At 41.6% G+C, this 22,034-nt stretch overlaps 1 long non-coding RNA gene across 2 annotated transcripts in view; it reads left to right on the forward strand.

The window, feature by feature from the left end:
- Positions 1 to 22,034, forward strand: part of LOC137855980 (uncharacterized) — a 226,764-nt gene that overhangs the window by 130,617 nt on the left and 74,113 nt on the right. The window contains exon 4 of one of the 2 annotated variants that reach the window (XR_011096110.1): positions 18,474 to 18,544. The exons of the other annotated variant lie outside the window; for it this stretch is intronic. This is a non-coding gene — a long non-coding RNA (uncharacterized lncRNA). The remainder of the gene's footprint in view (positions 1 to 18,473; positions 18,545 to 22,034) is intronic. 2 annotated transcript variants of the gene reach the window in all.

Here is a 22,034-nt window from a genome sequence, read left to right on the forward strand (position 1 = left end):
ATAAATAATTGGAATTTGCATATCATAGGGAAGCGCCTGCTGTAGAGAGGTTGATTATAATGAGATTTATTACACAGGGAAAACATATTTATATGCTGATTCAATTAGCTTTGAAAACTTGCAGTAGTGTGCCAGTGTTGCTTATTGCTGTTATTTGCTTCCTAGGCAGCAAATTCATTGACTGTGTTCAAGATAAGTCATAACACTGGAACGAAAGCAACGTCTCTGCAGAGACAAAGTGGATACAGTTTGGTGCTTAATTTTCTTGCAGTAAGGGTTGTGCCATCAAGTCTTCTAATTTCAGCTCTGTAAGGACTCGTTCCATCACTTTTACAAAGTTTTGCCATTGAACTCAGTCACGTTGGACTGAAAATTGCTTTAGTATCCCAAGGAGTTTTAGGAGATTAATTAAATATTTTCAAATAGCATATTATTGCAGCTGGAGTTATTAATTAATGCCAGATCCGGTGCCCTTTGAAATCAATGTGATATTTTAAGGCGCTGAACTTCAGACCACATTCTCAAAGACAAGGAGGTATGTAAATGTAACTGATTCCCTGTCCAAGATGAATACATGCTTCTGATCATATCTGTATGAAATATTTAGGTCCTGGTTTAAAGCACGTCAGTGCTGTTTTAGCATTAAGCACATGAGATGTCAGTCAGACTATTTGGGCTTATAGTTAGTCGGCAAGCCGGATGCACTGCCGAGCTGAGAACTTGGTAATCAAAGAAGTTCTCAAAGTAGTGCTTAAGACTTTTCTTTTAGTTAAGAAATATTTTCAACTAAAATTTCCCTCTAATTCTCAAATTCTGAACTCGCGGTTTGCTAGGTCATTGGAAATGCTCTCCTTCAAAATTACTCACTCAGAATAATAAGACTCTTTATATAAAGTGGCCTATTATCATAAATGAATAAGGCACAACCTCTCGAGCAAGTGAAGAAGATTGTATGAAGAGTAGATCTCAGCCACATACTATATCTCCTACAAATATAGGGAATTTTCATGAAAATTATAGTACTTCAAAAATTCTTTTTCCTTAATCTTTGCTAAAATTGCTTGACTTATGTCATAAATCACTTCTTCTAACTACCTAAGGTTATCTACTTTAAATGGTAATGAACTTTATGTTTGAAACTTTACAGCATTGCTGGTAAGTAATTCTAGAACATAGTAAAAGAGGATTCAGGACTCTGAGTGTTACAAAGCAGAATGAGCTATTTAAATTAACAAGCAAGCTGTTAGATTAACAATTAGTGTAGTGAAAAAAAATATCATAGGCAAACTTCATTAATATGTTGCAGTAGAAACAGCCATTTGAACAATTCCTCTATCATTAAAACTCTTTGGATTCTTCCTTCTCTTTTAGCTTGTAAAATCACATGAAGTTATATTGGATCAGGGAAAAGGAGGGGAAGAATGTAAAACTGAACTACCTCTGTTGGATGAAATTACTTGGATGAAAATAATAATAGGTACAAATACTTTTTCCATTTAAGATCCCATAGCAAAATTCATACAGTTAATCTTGCTAAACTCTGAAGCAGGATAACAGATGGGAAGAAGCAAATTTGAATTAAAACCATAATCCCAGTGGTTTTCTACTTTGTAGGGCAGGGGAGAGAGTGGCTATTACAGAAACTTCCTGGGTAACATCACACCAAAAACCTTCTGCCCCCACTACAAAAATTTGATAATACTCTTGGAAAGATCTTGGAAAACTCTGTCAGTTATGCTTTGGGTGGGTGACAACGGCAGGTACGTAGTTTTAAAAGGCTCATCTATCAGTCTGAGGTTATAGACTCTTTCTGGTAGATGTCACAGAATCACAGAATTATCTAGTTTGGAAGAGACCTCAAGGTCATTGAGTCCAACCTCTGACTTAACACTAACAAGTCCTCCACTAAACCATATCACTAAGTTCAACATCTAAATGTCTTTTAAAGACCTCCAGGGATGGTGACTCCACCACTTCCCTCGGCAGCCCATTCCAATGCCTCACAACCCTTTTGGTAAAGAAGTTCTTCCTAATATCCAACCTAAAACACCCCTGGTGCAACTTTAGCCCATTCTCCCTTGTCCTGTCACCGGGCACGTGGGAGAACAGACCAACCCCCACCTCACTACAGCCTCCTTTAATGTAGTTATAAAGAACGATATGGTCGCCCCTGAGCCTCCTTTTCTCAAGGCTGAACAATCCCAGCTCCTTCAGCCGCTGCTCATAGGACATGTTCTCCAGACCCCTCACCAGCTTCGTTGCCCTTCTCTGGACTCTTTCGAGCACCTCCATGTCCTTCTTGTAGCGAGAGGCCCAAAACTAAACACAGTACTCAAAGTGTGGCCTCACCAGAGCCGAGTACAGGGGGACAATCACTTCCCTAGACCTGCTGGCCACACTGCTTCTTATGCAAGCCAGGATGCCGTTGGCCTTCTTGGCCACCTCAGCACACTGCTGGCTCATATTCAGCCGACTATCCACCATCACTCCCAGGTCCTTCTCTGCCTGGCAGCTTTCCAACCACTCATCCCCCAGCCTGTAGCTCTGCTTGGGGTTATTGCACCCCAGGTGCAGGACCTGACACTTGGCCTTGCTGAACTTCACAAAGTTGACCTCAGCCCATTGGTCCAGCCTATCCAGATCCTCCTGCAGAGCCTTCCTACCCTCAAGCAGATTGACACACACACCTAACTTAGTGTCATCTGCGAGCTTACTGAGGGTGCACTCAATCCCCAGTAAAGGCTGGAGATTCTCCTTAGTCCTCCGTTTTGCACTGATGTATTTGTAAAAACATTTTTTATTGTCTTTTATGGCAGTCACCAGACTGAGCTCCAGATGAGCTTTGGCCTTTCTAATTTTGTCCCTGCACTGCCTCACAACATCCTTATAGTCCTCCCAAGTGGCCCGCCCTCTTTTCCAAAGATTGTAAACCCTCTTTTTTCTCTGAAGCTCAAGCCACAATTCTCTGTTCAGCCAGGCTGGTCTTCTTCCCCGCCGGCTCGTCTTTGGGCATGTGGAGACAGACCACTCCTGCGCCATTAAGATTTCCCTCTTGAAGAGCACCCAGCCTTCCTGGACTCCTCTGCCCTTCAGAACCACCTCCCAAGGGACTCTACTTTGTGTCAACCAGTGTCCTGAACAGTTCAAAGTCAGCCCTCCGGAAGTCCAATACAGCGGTTTTACTGGTCCCCTTCCCAGCTTCTCCAAGAATGGAGAACTCTGCCATTTCATGGTCCTCTGCCCAAGACAGTTTCCAACCAACACATCTCCCACCAGTCCTTCTCTGTTTGTGAACAGAAGGTCTAGCGGGGCACCTCCCCTGGTAGGCTCACTAACCAGCTGCGTCAGGAAGCTATCTTCCACGCTCTCCAGAAACCTCCTAGACTGCTTTCTCTGGGCTGTGTTGTGCTTCCAGGATATATCTGGGAAGTTGAAGTCCCCCACAAGAACAAGCACTGATGATTTCTCAACTTTTGTCAGCTGCCTGTAGAACTCCTCATCAGTCTCCTCATCCTGGTTCAGCGGTCTATAACAGACCCCCACCAGGATGCTTCCCTCCTTGGCCTTCCCGCTGATCCTAACCCATAGGGACTCAACCTTATCATTCCCAGCCTCAAGTTCCGCAACATCAAAACTCTCTCTGATATAGAGAGCCACACCACCACCCCTTCCATGCTGCCTGTCCCTTCTGAAGAACCTACAGCCAGACATTGCAGCACTCCAGTCATGACAGTGGTCCCACCACATTTCCGTGATGGCAACCAAGTTGTAGCCTGCCTGCCACACGATGGCTTCCAGCTCCTCCTGTTTGTTACCCATGCTGCATGCATTAGTGTAGATACACTTCAGTTGGGCCACTGCCTTCTCTCCCAGCCTTGCCATTGTTACCCCTGGCACAGCTCTAACAAGCCTTGTTTCAGCCCCGTTCCCCTCTCACCTAGTTTAAAGCCCTCTCAATGAGCCCCACCAGCTCCTGGCCCAGGATCCGTTTTCCCCTTAGAGATAGGGACCTGTCTGTGGCCATCAGGCCGGGTGCCGAGTAAAGCACCCCATGGTCAAAAAAAACAAAATTTCCGTGTTGGCACCAGCCTCTGAGCCACGTGTTTAGCAGGTGGGCTTTCCATGTCCTCTCTGTACCCCTCCCTGCCACCACAGGGATGGACGAAAACACCACCTGTACTCCTGCTCCATCCACTAACCGTCCCAGTCCCCTAAAGTCCCGTTTGATGGTCTTCAGGCTTCTCTCTTCAATGTCATCACTGCCAGCCTGGACTATTAAAAGAGGATAATAGAGGGGTGAACCAGGTTGGGAAGCTTTCTGGCAATGTCCCTGACCCTGGCCCCAGGGAGGCAGCAGACTTCCCTACGGGTAGGGTCAGGCCGACAAATGGGTTCCTCTGTTCCCCTGAGAAGGGAGTCGCCCACAACAATCACCCTTCTTTCTTTCCTGGTGGAGGCAATCCTGAGGTGTGGAGTTGACTTCCTCGCCTTAGGCATCCTCCTGGGTAGACTTTCCACCTCTTCCTCAGTTACCAGTCTCTCAAGCTCCAGGGCTTCAAACCTGTTCCATAAGGGCACCTGGGAAGGTGGGGCTGGTGGGGGAAGGCACCCCCTGCAATGTCAAGCAGGGACCTGTTTCCATTCCTCCTCAAATTCTAAGTCCCCTGCCTCTGCCCGACAGCAACAGGGCATGGGGTCCACCCCCATTTGGGGTGTCTCACCCTGGTGCCTGCCCTTCAGACCATGCAGGGAGTCGCTCCACAAGTCTATCTCATGCTCACACTCCCTTATATCCCTCAACCTCTTGACCTCCTCCTTGAGTTCTGCCACGAGGCGGACCAGGTCGTCCACCTGCTTGCACCTCACGCACACAATCTCTTTGCCCCCTGCAGGTGGTAGCAACAGGCTCAGGCACTCCCTGCACCCGGAGACCTGAACTGCTGCAGTTTTGAGCGGGCAGTTGGTCTGGGTGTGTACAGACTTCCTGGAGAGTGCACTGTGCCTGGTGTACACCATTGCAGCTGAGCTAGCGTTAGACCGCCATTAGAGGAGGTGTTCGTATGGGCGGGGGAGAGTGCTCTGCCCTTCCTGCTCGCCCTGCCTGCTTGCACTGCCATGCTAACTGCCGCGCCACTCCCTCCTGACACACCACACCCTGTTTGCCCGTCCTGGTAGCACGCTCCTGGTCACTTGCGCTCCCTAGGGTCAGCTTTTGATGGCCAGGGCGGGGACGCTGCTGGCTTCTCCTGTGCCTCCTTCTCGCCTCGTTCACCTCCCTTGCGAGGGCTGTCGGGTCCTGGCGGCTCCCTTGAGTGGGGTCGGTGCCGGAAAAATTAGCCCTGCCTGTCCGATCCCCTGCTCCGCTGCAGAATGCATCTGCCCCGGAGCCAATCACCTCGGCAAGTGGCTATGCAAATGATAAAAGATTTGATGAAAATATAATGCAAATTTGCTTGTCTTGAATGAACTGTGATTCAGGTTTTACCTAATGACCACATGTGTTCTTTGGAGCAGAAAGAAAAAGCTGTCCACGCCTGCATGTTGATAGTTATGGTTTTAAATCAATTTGAACTTTCTGCTTTTCCATTGCTCGTTATGGAATGATGTTACCATCATTCTCTCTGTGGAGAGAGGGGAAAAAAAGTAATATATGCTCAAATATTTCTGCTTTCTTTTTCGTTTGAGAACTTTGTGTGTATTGCACTTCAGTTTTTCTCTATATTTAGTAGGACTTTATTCTCTTTGCTTGTTCTTACTTAAAATTGTGTATCTCCATCAACTCTTAATACATTTAATATTTTGGAACATCCAGAAAGCTGCCTCAAAATTTTTTTTTTCCATGATTCAAAGACTTGCGCCTTTTTACCTTTCCTCATGTATCATTTAGCCAATGTGTGTAAGAAAGCAAGTTGTGGAGTATGTTTCTCATACACTGCAAACCACTCCAGGGAGAGAGATCAATTTATTTAGTATAACCAGTATCATTGACCCAAATCCATCAACTATTAACTCAGTTTTGCCAGCGGAACAAGAGTTCCCTTCCAACTCGGGATTCTCTGTTTTGGTCTGAAATAGCTCATATAAGAAGTTTCTGCTCCGGGGACTTTGCTGCCCCAGCAGCCCTGCCTCTCCTGGCAAATCTGCCCCCTGCCCCTCCAAACAAATAACTGCTACCGAACAAAATAACAGGATACAACTGATACTTTGCCAGGGTGTGTTACAATCTTCTCAGGTTATCCACTCATTATTGCAGAGTTTGATGAGGAATGTTCACCTGTGTAGGACACAGCAAATTTCTGTTTGTGAATTAATTTTTAGTTTGAAGAAGGGATCTGTTTTCTTAGCCTGAGAGCACTTGAGCAGATTTCTTTCCTACAAAGTACAACCTGTTGGCTTTGGCTGGAGCAGAGTTTTTATGGCACACTGTGGAAGATGTTGCAGTTTATTAGGATGTGGTGAGACAAGGGAAGGTTGTATGGCTGAGTATATCAGCTTGCAGTGAATCTCTAATTCTTCATCAGTAGATTATAGTAGGTTAGTTATGTTCCTCTTCTCACTGAAATCCCAAGGTTCTGCTTAGTCTTTTGCGGCATTGAAAACCCTTGTGATCTATTATCAGATTATCCTTGAATGAGTACTATACATTTCACTCCTAGAAATAAGCAATCTGCTCTCTAGCATTCACCATTGCAAGGAGTCATTTATTACCGTGGAACTTTGTCATTCAATTATGCTTTTATATAGAGCGCATGGCCAAAAATCTCAATCACGAATGTCTAAAGTTGGTGAAAGAAGTTGTTGCTGCTCTGAACTTCAGAGACGCTGATCCTGAGTGAGGGTGCCTGAGCGTGAACTCCAGTGATGGAGGGGAGTGCATCACAGGGAGCAGTGTTTGCAGGAGTCTGATCCTTTTGCTTTGTCATTTTTCAGGTTATGAGCTTTCTCCTGTGGCACATGAAATATTTTCCTTCTTTTGTAAGTTACTTTTCTCCACATACAGTGAACTGATAGAAGTGAAAAATATTTAGCTAAAGCTTTAATTACTTTAGCCTACTTATTATGTTCAACACCTTGCTGCATGCCTCATTTCAACTTCTTTTGATCCACGTTTTCATGAGAAAAACTGATTATAGGTATTACAGGTAGAGAACCGATGAACAGTGAGAGACTTGTGGTGTACCAGAAAACCTGTCAAATCCATAACCTAGTTGTTCTGTTGAAATGTGTTTTGTTTTACTGTGCAGGAAAGGATTTAAATAACTGATCACTCCTTTCCCCAAATAGGTCACCTTTCTCTGAGAGCTAACTGTTGCTAGTAGTGATAGTTTAACTGCTTTGTGCCTGAGACAGGAGCTCAGCTGAAAGGACTTGCTCGCCTTTCTGTGTGCAGTCAGTGCTTGCTATTAGGGACAGATCAATGTGTGGACACAGCACAGCATCAGCAAAGCTGGCTGGACTTGGATAGCCCTGGCTTTTGTTGAGCCTTACAAAATTCGCTAGCCAGAAATGTATGGTTTCACAGTTAGCCCATTCCTTTCTTAACCCACAGGCAGAGCAGGAGAATATAAAGCCAGGGGAGGAGGATGTAGAAAAGGTAATTGTATCTGTTCTGTTCAGTCGCAGAGGCTCAGAAGGTAAAAACGGGAGCTTCTGTGGTGGAAAGTTAGGCTTTGAGAGTATAGAGACCTTGGAAAGATCTAGCAAAGCCTTAAAATGGCATTGCTCAGGAAGGAAGCTTTGGACTTACTCTCCTTTTGAACCATCTGCTTCTAGGTATTCTCCAAGCTTATGCTACTTCAAATCACTGCAGAACTTCTACACTGTGCCCTTTTGTACTGACACTGCTGTGGGGTCACTGCTGGGCCCGCGTTTGCAAGGGGCTGTTAAACACAGCATGGTGGAGTCAGATTTCCTCAAACCAGCGGTGAAAATGGTGCATGTTCAGGATTTGTATTTAAAAAAAATATATATATATACACACATATGTATATATGTATATGTGTATATATATATATTTCAATTTCATCAGCTTGGATTGTGATTTGTTTGTATTTATATTTGAAATAATATCTATCCAGATGAAGTGTTGATCTACCAGTGTAACTGCTGGGTCAACAGTATTATTAAGTCTTTTTTTTCTGCAAGATTTTATGTAATTGTTCCTATTTTATTAAATGCAAGCTACTTCTTCTGTTTGTCATTGTCTCTTGTAGAACTCCCCTCATTCTAATTGTATGTCATCCCTTTCCTTTTGTACTGAGAAAATGTACTCCATTAACTGCCTGACTCATTCAACAGTTATTAGTTTTCAGTGTTTCTATGGCACTGGTGCCATAGCTGTTTCTTCAGTGGCTGCTTCTCTTGAGTCCTAGAATGCTGTAGGATGATAGTATTTGAATAGATTAATTATTGTATACAATTGTTTATTATTCTTTTCAGAGGAGAAGTGAGAAGTTGCAGAAAGTAGCAAAGCTTTCAACTTTTCATCACTGTACTGTCTTGGAAAAAGGGTCCTGCAGTTCTTTTCCAAATATCCTGTTTGAATCTGGCAGCAGAAGACCATCATTAGAGAGCAGCAAGGAAGGTGTGACAGCACCTTGGGCGAGCTACCAAGAGTAGGCAAAGGTCAGCTAGTGAATGAAAAGGGAGAGCTAGAATTAAATGAAAGGAGGAAAATGCCAGTGTTATGCTGACGTTTTCATTAAGAAAATCACTGAATACACGGTACAAGTCTGACATTTACTTATACAGTGGTAGAAATCACTACACTGCGTGTACTGCATGTTTTCCTGTTCAGTCAGCATGTTGTACAGCTGGGATAAAGGGGACTGTAATCGTTTCACAATAATGGTGATACAAAATTGTTCATTGACTCAGCTTTTTCTCTGTTATATGAAATATATTAGAACTGTCCATGTAAAGCAATTTATTTCTCTATGCCTCTTTCCACCTCTATGCATATCATGGCTGTAATCATCCTTTTAAAATTATTTCTCAGATTTTGCTCCTTTCCGTACAAATTGTCCACCTTTTCTCTATCTTTCTCTTTAACAGGTATGTTCACTAAAGTACTGTAACTGGGCATCATACATTTTAAAATGTGCTTTTAGTTATATAGCTAGAAAATGTTGCTGTAATGTTCTGTAATGAAGAGAGTCATTCATCAGGTCAGTGAGTGAGTGGTGAAGCCATCACAGACCACGGTGTGGTGCATTTCTATATTCAGCAGTTTTAATGTGCATATGGATGAGTTGAATTTCCATTGGACTCATCCAAATTACATCACTTTGGCAATATAAAGAGTTCATAAAAGGGTAAAACAGCCTTTGGAAATACTCCCCCCTTTGGAGGTGTTCTGGGGTTACAGACAGACCCAGAATGGTCAATTATCTGCCTCTTCTGGACAGGTGGATGGCTCATAAGGGACACATGCAGCCAGAATATGAATTAGAGGAGCTTTAAACTTTCTCTAAATTGAAGCCAGGAGTTCAACAGGTTCCCAGGCAACCCAAAAATACAGGGAATATGACGGTGATTCAGAGCATGTGGCAGTAAATAGCACCCCCCCTCTGGGAACTCAGTAACAAAATTCACACTGAGCTGGAGGGTGGCAGAGGGGGCGGCCAGATTTAATGCTGGGTGTTTAATCCACTTGGAAGATGCTTGTAGCACTGAGCCAACAACCCTTGGGATATGACACATGGCCTGCTTATTTCAATTTCATATTCTGTAAATCTAATTCCTTCTGCTGTTTCTTCCTCTACAATGGAACATCCATTTGCGTGAAGAATGGTACTGAAATTGGTGCGCATCCAAAGATGTGCTGATGGGGGTTGGCATAACACTGCATATGTAGACACCACCAAAAAGGGAAAGAGGAGGGATGTAGGTGCACTGATTTTTGGTTATCCTTGTGAAAGTATCACAAGGAGATACTTTGGAGGGAGAGCCAAGTCAAATGGAGATGTTCAGTGGGGACGGTCGTGACCATGCGATGTGCTCTGTCCTTCTCCTTGCTCTGTGAGTCATCCACTTCTGCATGCTCCTGGCTGTGGCAGCAAAGCAGTAGCAGTGCCCTCACAAGAGTTGCTTGGGGCAGGGGAGTGGAAACAGGCAGGTGGTGAAAAGTGGTATCTTACATTTTCCTGCTTGTTTCTACAGTCATGTCCATAAGCAGGTAAGAAGGTCACATGAGGAGTCAAAAATGCTCTTGAGGGAGAAAAGTGTTATGTTTCCATCTGCCATCCTGACTCTTCTCAAAGACTTAGTATGTTGACCACTAGCAATGTGAAGCCAAGATGTTGAAATCATTGGAGTTTTTTCTATGCTGATAGTTAAATGAGCTCTGTTGACAGCCCTTGGGATGCTTCCCCAATCATCCACAGCCATACACAGTAGTTTACTTGCAGGCTTTCTGTTGGAGTACACCAGCCAGCTCCTTTTAAAATAAAACTTGGATGTGCTTCTGTGGGTAGCTCACTCCAGGGACAGCTTGTTTTCATGTGTAGGAAAGACCTTGGGATCTTTGTTTACATGGTCCTCCCACACTATCTCTGCAAACCTTGCACCCTGAAATACCTTTGTGTGTCACGTGCTGTACCCAAGGCACGTAATACAATCTCTTGGCATCATGTTGAAAAGTACATTTCTGGCAGGTTGTGTTAGGGTCATTATTTTGTGTATTTTGAACAGGAAAAACAAAGCCCTTCTTTTTTTTGGGTGGCTATTGAAGCAGCAAATGAGGCCAGAGGGATTAAGGCCAAGCATAGCATAGTGTAGACCACAATACCCTTTGGACATTATTAATCCTTTACTGATGGAGCTGAACCCCAAGGAAATGTAGATATAAGCTTGCCGTTCCAGGTGGTGTGAAGCCAGTGAATGTTTTTTGTAGTGTAGGCGTAGCTTTATTTTCCTGTAAGTGTTACCAAGCAAGGCCAAGGTCATCAGAAAGGTCTGCCTTGGGGCCGGCAATTTATTGAAGAGTTTCTGAGTACTAGCCACAAAAATGATTCTTTCTCTGAGTTGGATATGATTCCTTTCATGTGATGTTTCCTTTCATGGCATCTGTTTAGTTTACCTTCAAGAAGAAATAAGAAAATATACCAAAGAACAGGGCATTATTATTTTATAAATGATAAAATGAATAATATGGGAGAAAAGTTCTGTGTTTTGGACTTTGTGCTTCAGATAAAGTTCAAGCCCATACTGAGAAGTTACTGATTCTGATATTTCTGATAAAATGATCATAGAATGAAGAAATGGATCAGTAAACTCCTCTCAGTGCAGGATGGACTTACCCGGTGCCATTGGTAGGGTGTTTACCAATATTCCATTCTCTGAACTATAATATGGCCTCTGTGGGGATTTCTAACTTCCTCCACTCTGTAGGTGTTGGACTACATCCCATGGAGTCAGAAAGGTAATAGCATCATCACTGAGACCTACTGTCAACATAAGAGAAAGGAAATTCATCAGAATCAGCAGTCAGATTGTTTCTTTGGCACACTTGGGCAATACAGTGTTAATAGATTGCTAATAATCAAACGGTCTGTCTCATAAGAAACTACATTTGCAAACAAATACATTTACTGTTTCTGCAGATGCAGTAACCTAAACCCAAATGTTGTACTGAGGTAGAAAGCATGTTCTAGGATGCATTTCTACCAGTCCTGCTGCTCCAGAAATTCTTTTTTTAGAGACTGTCTTTTGTTTCTATTGCTCTGTAGTTGAAAAGTCTTTTATTTCATTTGCTTTCCTATTTTCAGCAGTTTCTGTGACAATGTCACATAGTCATTTCTGTTAAATGATCATAATTGCTAGCTTGAGCTTGTTAGGTGTTTAAGAAATGTATAACCTAGCAAAATTAACAATAGATTGTGGAAAACTGAACAATGCACGTATTCTTATTTCGGTATGCTTTGAAAAAAATGTGCTGTAACTATCCATTTACAGTTAAAACATGAATAAAAGGGGAGAGGAAGGGGGAGCTGAATTTAATAACCATAATATAACCAAGTGGGAATGAATGCAATACATATACTTTTATAAAGCTAGATGCCTGTTACAGTATGAGTATTTTGCACTTGCAGTGGTTTTGTTACAAAAGTGGTTCCATTTGTAGTAATTCAAGTACGTGACTTGCAGCTAGTATGTCTGTATAGATTTTTATAGTATAGATTTTTATTAAAAAACAAAACAAACAAACAAACAAAAAAATATCCTCAGAAAGTCAAAATGCTTGAAGTATTGAAAAATAAAATGGGTATGATTTGGGAAAGCCCTGCTGATGGCGACTAGGTACAGTTGTTAGAGCCATATTATAAGTGCATAAGAGCAAGACACGTAACGTAAGGAGTCCTCCAGACTTCTCAATGTAACAAAATACCTACTTCAGGTGGCAAGAGTGCTTTGAAGAAATTCCTGTTGCTGCTGGGAGAAACTTAAGTTGCATCTTGAAAAGGTAATAGTAAGTAATATCCAGCCTTAGTAAGTTTTTGTCATGGACAGTTGACAATGGTTTGTTTCGCCAAGGTCAAGTCTGCAGTATGTGCTGAGAAATGTTAAATGCAAAAGCTTTATGTCAGCAAGCTTGTTTTGTTTCAGAAATAGATTTCTTTTCTAAGGCTGTCAAACCTTTCCAAATGGGAAATAATCACCCAATACTAATTACTCCAAAAAATGAAATAACCCAGCATTAAAATGATGTTTTATCTGGTGGATCTCGTCCCTAAACAGATAAAACAGTTAGGGTTATGCTTGAAACCAAGTTACTGTCCAGATTGTGCGGTATGCTGTCTGATTTCCCTGAGCTTTTTAAAGAGATGTATCTCTCTGGTATAGATCCCCGTGGTCTACTTACAGAGAAATTTCATTACCATGCTGTGCGGTCCTCATGGTGCTGAAAGTAAAATATTGGATTGACGGGCACTCGTTGTGGAGGAGGGCTTATTGATGATGGAAAGACTGATTCAATCTCTAATCCTGAAGAACGACCTGCCACCTGGAGTGATAGTATACAGATGGGTGCAATCTAAACTCTCTTTCCGCCTCAAGTTGCATTTGGCTGTAGATTAACAATGTGATTCCATATAATGAAGATGGTTGTTTGGTGCAGTGGCAATTTTCCATTGCTGACATGCAATGTCAACAGTTCTGACAAAGCTATAAGGACAATGTTTAAATGTGCTACATCTGGCTGGGACTGCTGCCAGGTTATTAACAGCCCCATTAAAATTACCTGCAGAGAACTGCTTTGGTAGAAGGCAATGCAGAGTGCTGTTTCCCCTGCAACCATCCAGCCAGACATAATAACAGTCCAGTAGCACACACTTGTAATAATGCAGTGTTATGGTAGCGGTAGCAGCTTCTTTACAGTTTTATTTTGATGAGGGAATATTTTATGGCTTTAATTGTATTGAGTCTAATTCTTGTGGCCTTACTCAGGCAAATATCCCATTGAAGTCAATGACAATTTCACCTTAGGGTGGAGTTGCAGCAGTAGGAGATGATTTTATTGATATTTCTAATAAAAATACTCTGAGGAAGTAGGCATATGTATGAATATTTTTTAAAGTTACATACAAATGTCCTTTTAATCATCCTTTTTTTCGTTTCTTTCCTGGTGAATGACTATGTAACACTCCCGGTGAGGCGTACATAATGAAAAAGGGTTTTAAGGCATTTTTCTGAGCAAGAGCAAAAGGGCCATGCTGTCCCAGAGGATACTGCAGAAGGCACAGCACATTTTCTGGTGAGACTCCCCCATTTCTTTCAAATGCAGAGGGAGCACTTGCCAGTATAATGATAAATGGGCTTGTGATCCCAGCTCCCTATAAGCAGTTTGTAGTCCAGGCTTAAACGCTCCCTCGGAGCTCAGTGCTTGGATGCTGGAGAAGGTCCTCACGCCCTCTCTCTCCGACCCATGCAGCGTTTGCATAATTTACTTCAGCTCTCTGTCTCCGTGTGTGGCCAAAGGGTCTCTGTGTGCAGAACACCCCTTCTGCTGCATCACCCACTGACTGCCCCTCACCTCCCTACAGTGTATAGCTGCAGGCAGAGGTCCGTGGCTCATGCCAGGGTTACTGGCCGTGCTGGCCAGCTGTGCCAGGGAGCACCATGCTGGGGGCAGTGTGGCAGTACCCACTGCTCCGCAGCCTGGCTCGGTGGGCAGTGAGCATGATCTGCAGGATGACTTCGGGGTTAGTTCATAACGTGCAGTGAGGAAAGGAGCCCAACTGTGGCCGTCTTCGCTTATTATGGCTACGTGATCAATGGTGTCAATAAAAAGCTAGGGGCATTTCACATCTGATTATACTGCTGTTCTTGGGGATGCTGTAACAAGGAAATTTGTTTCTTTGCAGCCTGAAGAAAAATGTGAGTCTTTGAGTGCTTGTGTGTCAGAGTGCAAAGGCTTTAGTCTGTGTCCTTCATGTTTTAGCTGCCTGAGCAAGTGGAAGAATTTAAAAAAAAAAAATAAAAAAATAAAATTGGGGCGATACAAGGGCTCTTGACATTTATTACACATGGAACTTTCCACATGTGGCAGAAGTAGAAGACTAAGTTTAGATCGAGCAGTATGACTTAATGTCTGTTGTGCCATATGTTTTTCCTGCTGCTGCCTTACTAGAATGGAGGGATGTGGAATAACCTGACCTCATTCTGGTCCAGGCTCTGCCTGTAACTCCTTAGGGCTATTACAGCCACACGAGCAATTCTCATCCTGCTGCCCCACAGAAAAGGCAGATAAAATGCAGGTCTGTGGACAGACCTGGAGCAAAGGGCATACAGTGTTGTGTATGAATTCTACCTGTAAGTCTGTCATGGTTTCTCTGAAACACATATATCGCCTCCTATTTTTAGAAGTATTTATTATACAATTATAATAAATACTTATATTTCAAAATATAATTATTTTTCAATACTTGTGTAGCTCTTGTGTGACGCTGTTAGGAGTCATAGCAATATACTTAAGTTATGCATGTTTTGCAGGCCATAAAAGTGTGAGAGATTCACATACAGAATAACTGACATGAAGAGTTCTGTGCAAAGACAAAGGGTAAAATATATATATAAATCTTGCTTGGCCCTGAAGCTTGGTCTATAGCACATAATTGATGTTCTGTGTTTTAGGAGTAAGAAATGAAAAGCCATGAAGACTATTTGATATGTTACATTCCCAGTGTATCCACATAAAGTTGCTTCACACAATGTTTTCTGGAACTCCAAACATTTATGTCATTTCATTGTGTTCAGTGATACTCAGCTTCACACCTTCACCCGTCTTACGGTTTGGTGGCAGCGCAGCAGTATCAGCGTAAGCATGTTTTTACATGGCTTCACGGCCATTGTGTCTATTTATACTAGCATTTTAGTGTACTTTTAAAGTAAATATCTGTTACTCAGACTGTGTTAGAACTGACAAGTTACATGATTTAAATTGAAAAACTAAAGAAAAGTGCTATGCTGCTATTTTTATTATAACTACCACCGATTTTCTCATTGGAAAATGGCAATAGTCAATTGTAGTCAATTTCATTTTCAGATTCCAGTATTTAGATTAGAAGGTTTTTTCTTCTTTCCTAAAACTAGAATTACTTTACCTTAGGATAGAGAAGGAGATACCATCCATATCTATCTCAAGTATATTTTGGTTAACTGTATTTTAATGAAACAGATTTGTATAGAAATTAATATTTGAAACAAATCTGATTAAATAGTGTCTCTAGGCACAGATATATAAACCAGAGTATTGCAAACTCAGTTTTGTTTTTCTTCTACAGATTTTGAGATTATCTCAGAGTATTCACCCAAAATTAAATTAAGTTGCCTGGAGTACTGTTCTAGGCAGATACAATAGTACTTGTGTTTAGATACTACTCATAATAGTTGGTGCGTGATGGATGTATAAGATAAATGGTACCAGTCCTATTAGTACACTGGCTATCTACAGCCAGATAATTCTTTTCATTTAAAATTAATACTGTCCCGATTTTTCATAGTAGGTCAGACATCATTTTCATTGCTTTTCCTATCCTTTCTCAGCTACTGGTAAGTAATGATGCCTCTTACATTTCAGGGTCCTATTGTAGTTTCAGCTGTCTTTTTCTTTCTTTCTTCAATGGGTTTGACTCTTTGAGCTCTCCTTTCTTTGTCCTTTTCCTTCACTTTTTGCTACTTAGCTTTTATTTAGTTCTGCACCTTGCCTCATCTTGTTCCTTTTCATTGACATTACCGTTTTTATTTGTAGCTCTGGATCAGTTCCTTCAATTGCATTCGTGGTCATTGTCTTCTTTTGATGTGGAACTTACCTGACCCCTTTTTTCCTCATGGTCTACTAGCTGCAAATTTCTCTTCTTTAATAATAAGCTTATTTTGTCTTATCACCCTGTCTGTTGAGCTGTCTTTTGTCATATTTCTACAGCCTCTACTTTTATCTGCATAAAATCTCTCATTGTTTCTTACCTTCCACTCTAAGGTTATGTTTCTACTCTAGTGACTAAGCCAGGTAATGGGCTAAAGCCAAAGCTCATCCTGGTGTGGACCTGTGTATTCATATGGCTGGTAAGATGCAGGTGTCCTTGTATTTGCATGCTGCTTTAAAATTCTAGGTGTCCATGTAGCAAGAAGTGCGTAAACCCTCAGGGAAAGTCTCCTTGAGGGCAGATGGAGTATCTAGTAGCAGCCACACAGGGAGAGCTGCTTTCTTCCAGCTTATAGGACTCACACCTTGGGCAGGCACTGCAGTGTTCAGTAAGTCTGACCTTTGGCATTGCCTTAAAATGATGCTTTACTTAGCATGGGTTTGTAAATGGGCTGAAACATTGTACCATACTTAGACAACATATTTTACCATCTGAGGTATCTTCTTTTTCCTTGTATTTCTACACTGAAAGCCTTTGGATTACAGTCAATTTCAGGAGAAACCTCTTCCCTTCCAGCTCTGAAATGGAGACTGGGTAGAAATCCTCCCCAGCATGTATTTTATCACCAATTTGTTTGCTTGCTTTCTCCCTGATTCTTCTGCCTGATTCTCTCAGCAGCTGTTCTGACATCTTCCTTGCTTCACTCTTGCCTTCTCTTTTCTTCCTCTTGTCCTTTTTCCCCTTGTCATCCTTAAAAAAAAAATCTCATTTTGCCTTTCCAGCCACCATATGTCAAGTATTGGACTTGGATATGTAAAGTCTCTGTAATGTTATTACAAGAATAAATGTACCCAGGAATTATATTATTATGTAATTTCCAGATGTTTATTAGAATAAAAATACTACAAGCAGTGGTGGGACCCAGATGTATTTTTGCATAGGTTTCCTTACTGGGTCATTGTGTAACCAGTAATGTTTGTGAAAGTAATGAGCATGTTGCAGAAGATCAGTGCTTAAAAGTGTAATGCAAAAAAAGAACCATCAGACAAATTTGATGTCCTGATTCAGAGTTGATTTAAATGGAATGTTAAGAAATTAATCGATTAATATAATTTATCTACTTTACATATATATATATATATATATATATATATATATATATATATAAAGGAAAGCAGTTGGCAAAGCAAACTGAAAATACTGATTGGTTGGATATCTAGAAATTATTTCTATATAAGCAGAAAAGCTATCAAGGGGATCCTCAGCCATCACAGATAAATAATAACATAAAATATAATGTTAGGGTAATAGCTGAAGAGGAAGAATAAGCAAACAGGCAAAGACAGCCGCATTGTGGAGGGTCCAACTGTACAGAAGAAGCGAGATCTGTTAATGTTTTATCTGTGTTAGACTTCATAAAGGAAATTGAGATCTTAAAAGCTTTGAGAAACTCTGGGGTTGGGATTCAGAGAAGGTTTCTGGCAGTCCAAGATTCCAGAGTAGTCATTCGGTGATAGTAGGAGGAAAAAAACTAATGAATTTTAAGATAGGTTTTGATGTGCCTCCCTTTATTCCAGTGTACAGCATCCACTTATCTTACTCCTTCAACACTTTTTCAGATAACCCATATCTCTCTACTGTGTATCTAGGCTTTGAAATTAAGGCCTCAAACTTGCATATTGCAGTTTATGTTCAGGGGACTCTTCCTCTTCCTTTTAGTGCTCTTGTGAAGGAGCAAAGCAAGAAGTAAAACTAAACAGATGGCAGGCAAGCAATGAATACAAGTTAGGAAGGAATTTATTTACAGCTGAAAGGTACATATATTGGAACAACAATTTTCATGAACTGTTTCCTCCCCCAGTGTGGTCTCAGCCCTGCTGTGATTCATGTTTCCTGGGATTCCTCCTCCTTTTCTATTGTTTGTCTAGCATTAAGTCCACAGCTGAGCAATTCTCTATCCTCAAGGCTTGTATTTGCAACGCGAGATATGGGCACTGAATCCCATGCTGCTAGAATTCGATTATTACCATCTATATTTCAAGTCACATTTCCAGAAGATAGTATGGATTCAGCATCTGTCTTTTTTTCCCCTTATGTTCACCATGCTAGGTTTCAGACCTCCTAAGGTCAAACCTGGAGTCCTGACCCATACCTCGGAGCAGCAGCAAGAACCGTCCAAGGTCAGTTCCCTGAGACTGCTGTCTAGTTGGTTTCTTGGTGCTAATACCTAATCATATGTCAAACACATCTTTCTATATGGGATTTCAGTGCAAGTTACATGATACCTGGCTATCTTGGGAGTAATTTTGCCAACAATTCTTACATGACAAAACTCCATTGTTTATCAAATGCAGTTAGCTACAATGGATATAATAATTCAGGACAGCAGAATACAACTTTTGCTTTTCAGCACTTCACTGCTCTGTACAAAGAAAGGAAACAAATCTGCTTTTATTTCTGAGTCTCTTTCTGTTCCTCTCCCATGCTTCCTGGGTCCCAACACATAAGTCCTTCTTTTCTTAGGGTTTTAGCCCAGTCTTACTGCTCTCTGCCTTCCTGCTGTTATTGCTGCCTTCAATGTGCTGGTTTAGATCTACCTCTTCTTCACAGGTGCACCTCTCTCTTCTGTGACATCTCCTCTTACATGTCCATCAGTGGGTTTCATCATCTTCCCTGTCATTTAGGCTTACAACTTCTGTGTCAGCCCTGACACCTCTCTTCCCTCTTACCACAGCAAGTTGTCACTCCATCATGTCACTTTTCTCTGTCTAACTCCATCTTCTCTCTTCTATTTCCCTGACTGGAATTGTTGTTCAGAGTTTAATCTTCTTTCACCTCAAGCACTGCAGGTCTAATTCCATCCAGCCTGGATTCCCAGTGTTTGTTCAAGACTACCCAGGGAACCTGACTCCCTCCTGGCACTGGTTGGTATCCCTACACTGAGCAGGCTTTGTCTCCCATAACCTTCAGATTTCTTGAGTTTCACTGAAAACTAGCAGCAGAGGGCAGAGTCAGGGGCACTGTGACTAGTTCCTAAATCTGTTATGCTGGTACAGTAAGTCATTCAAGAGGTCCATACAGGTTAAGTGCTCTCCCTGATTCATGAGCATGCACCCCTGGCTGTTGTGGAGGAAATGGCATCCTTTATGGGATCACCTGATCAGCTTCTCTGACCACAAAGAGGCTTGCACGGTTCACAGGCTTGACTTAGGCAATGATTACTTGTTCTTTTATTTATTTTTTTTTAAGGTTTTCATGTCTTCAAAAGCCTAGCAATGTGTTTCATAGTAGGGGGTTAAACATTAATTGCTGCCATAAACCTGATTTCTGGTGCTCACAGTCAAGAGTTGTACGCTTGTGTCATGCTGCCATTAGTAGCCTGGGACGATGTGGTGCTGTGCGCGGTTATGGCCTGAAACCATAAATGTATCTGCTTCCCCCTGCTTATTTCTACTACTGTTACAGTACTCTGCCACTATATATAGCAGCTGCTGTTCACTCGGGCTAGTATTTCTCCACTTGATAAAGCAGCAGTCGGCACAGGCCTGTTGGCAGTGGGACTGCCTCTGTGTAGTGAGGTTTTACACCAGCCCCATGACTGGGTCACAGAAACATGTGCTGCTACAATGTAGCCCCGAACTTAAAAATGTATTTTTTTAATTGAACTTCTGTTTGTTATTCTTTATTAATTTTTTTTTTTTTAGAAACTCACCATGGACTATAAAATCTTTCCCAAAAAGTGGCAGTTCAGTTCTGTAAGATGCTGCCTTCCAAAATTCACTTCTTGTTGGTTTCAGAATATATTAAATTACCGTTCATCCTTATTTGACTGATTTAAAAGGTTGAGAACTACAAGATTATGGATGTTCTGTTTTTTCCCATGTCTCTTCCTTACTGCCTTTTTTCTTTGTTATCTCTCCTCTTCTTAAAGTCTTAATGTAATCCTCACCCCATTCCACAGGGAACCGAATACAAACAGTTCCCTTGACAATAGTTAGTACAGGGCTCCGTAAAGAGCTGGCACAAAATTAAAGAAGCAGCAGGGAAATTTCTAGTAAAAATATTACATAAGCTATGCATATAAATAATATATGTACACAGTGTAATTATGAATGTGTCACTCCCTTGATATAACTTCAGTGAAGCAACTTGAGATATTTCTTATCAATAACTAAAAGTTAGCTGCAGCTAAGACCCCTTTATCCTTTTATGTCCTCATTTTGTTTTTCTGTTTCTCTATGTGTATCAGCACTTTGTTCTTCCCCATCATTCATTTCTAGGGAGGGTCTCTATTGCTAGTTTAGAGATGACGATGCACTGACAAAGACTAACAGCAATGTTCACAGCAGTGAGTCACTTGTAAATCAGAGGACCATTTTCAAGATAGGCTGCTCCTGTGAACCCAGCTTGGTGCATGCTGGTTGCTGTGAGGACTGGGCTGCAGCTCCATCAGGTGTTCCTGGTGTCTGCGGTGCTGAGAATGGACAGTGAAAGAAAGAGTGTGTGTGTGCTGGGGCACGGTTGCTTGTATTTAAGCATGGGTTTACAGCAATACCATTTGTGAGTTAGTAATGAATGCACAGACAGTATGTAATGCTGCCACATTATAAAGGAACACAAAATACAATTAAAACTGTTGTACCTGCTTTTTCATACTTGGTCTTTTTCCTGGTGTTTACTCTGGCATTTTGAATCTAGCTGCTCAGGGATCATCTTAAACATGAAGCACTTGTCAATGAGGGCTGTCTGGCAAGCAGGAAAACTGCTTCCTGGATGTTTTAACAGGGAATTCAGTCTATTTCTTGTCTTGAAATGTCTGTAGTTAGTAAGAAAGAGCATATTCATGGCAGAGAGATGCACGTTAAAACTGCCACAGTCCTGTTCGCTGTGGCACTCCCTAGGTATTTAGGAGACAACAGTGGTAATTCCTTCTCTCCTTGATTCCAGCCATGGTCTTGTGGCTCAGCAGCTGCCATTTTGTGTAAAAACCTCAGCTGAGTGCATGGAGACAGCTGCGGCACCAGTATTGCAATGTTTGTAGATCTGTATTTTTCCAGTTCTTTCATGGGTTCCTAAGGTACCAAGATTTCAATCTAGATTTTGGATCTTCTGGACAAAGTGAATATGTTCATTAACATTACACTACATACGTTCCTTCCTTCCTTCTTTTTCAAGCATGTGATAAACTAACAATAAAAGTTAAGTGGATTTGAAAACATTTTTGAAAATTTTCTTAGCAGTTCCAGTGGTGACAAGTTTTCAGGTACATAACACCAAAATTAAATATTCTTAAACTGTGTAGAATAGTTTTAGTACTGGTATATCATCTATTTCATATACTGTATAAGCATATACATGTTTATGATTGCAAGATAGAAAACACTTTTGACAGAACTCCTAGCATTGAAAGAAACTTACTCGTTTTGCCTGATGTATGTCACATTCTTAGAGGAATACATATAGGTACACCATTATGTGTATCCATGTATAGGTATATAAGAAGACAAAGAGAGGCAGAAACAATTAATGATACTGTAATTTGAGTTTCCATTTCTCAATTAGTTTTGCATTGAATGAGAGAAAATGCATGGCTGTATTTGACTGTTTTTCAGCAGAGTCATGGCAAATGATAAATGCAGTTGTAGCCTGGGTCTGGTTGTGTACTGGAAC

The sequence above is a fragment of the Anas acuta genome, chromosome 4 (genome assembly GCF_963932015.1).
Source record: "Anas acuta chromosome 4, bAnaAcu1.1, whole genome shotgun sequence".
NCBI lineage: Eukaryota > Metazoa > Chordata > Aves > Anseriformes > Anatidae > Anas > Anas acuta.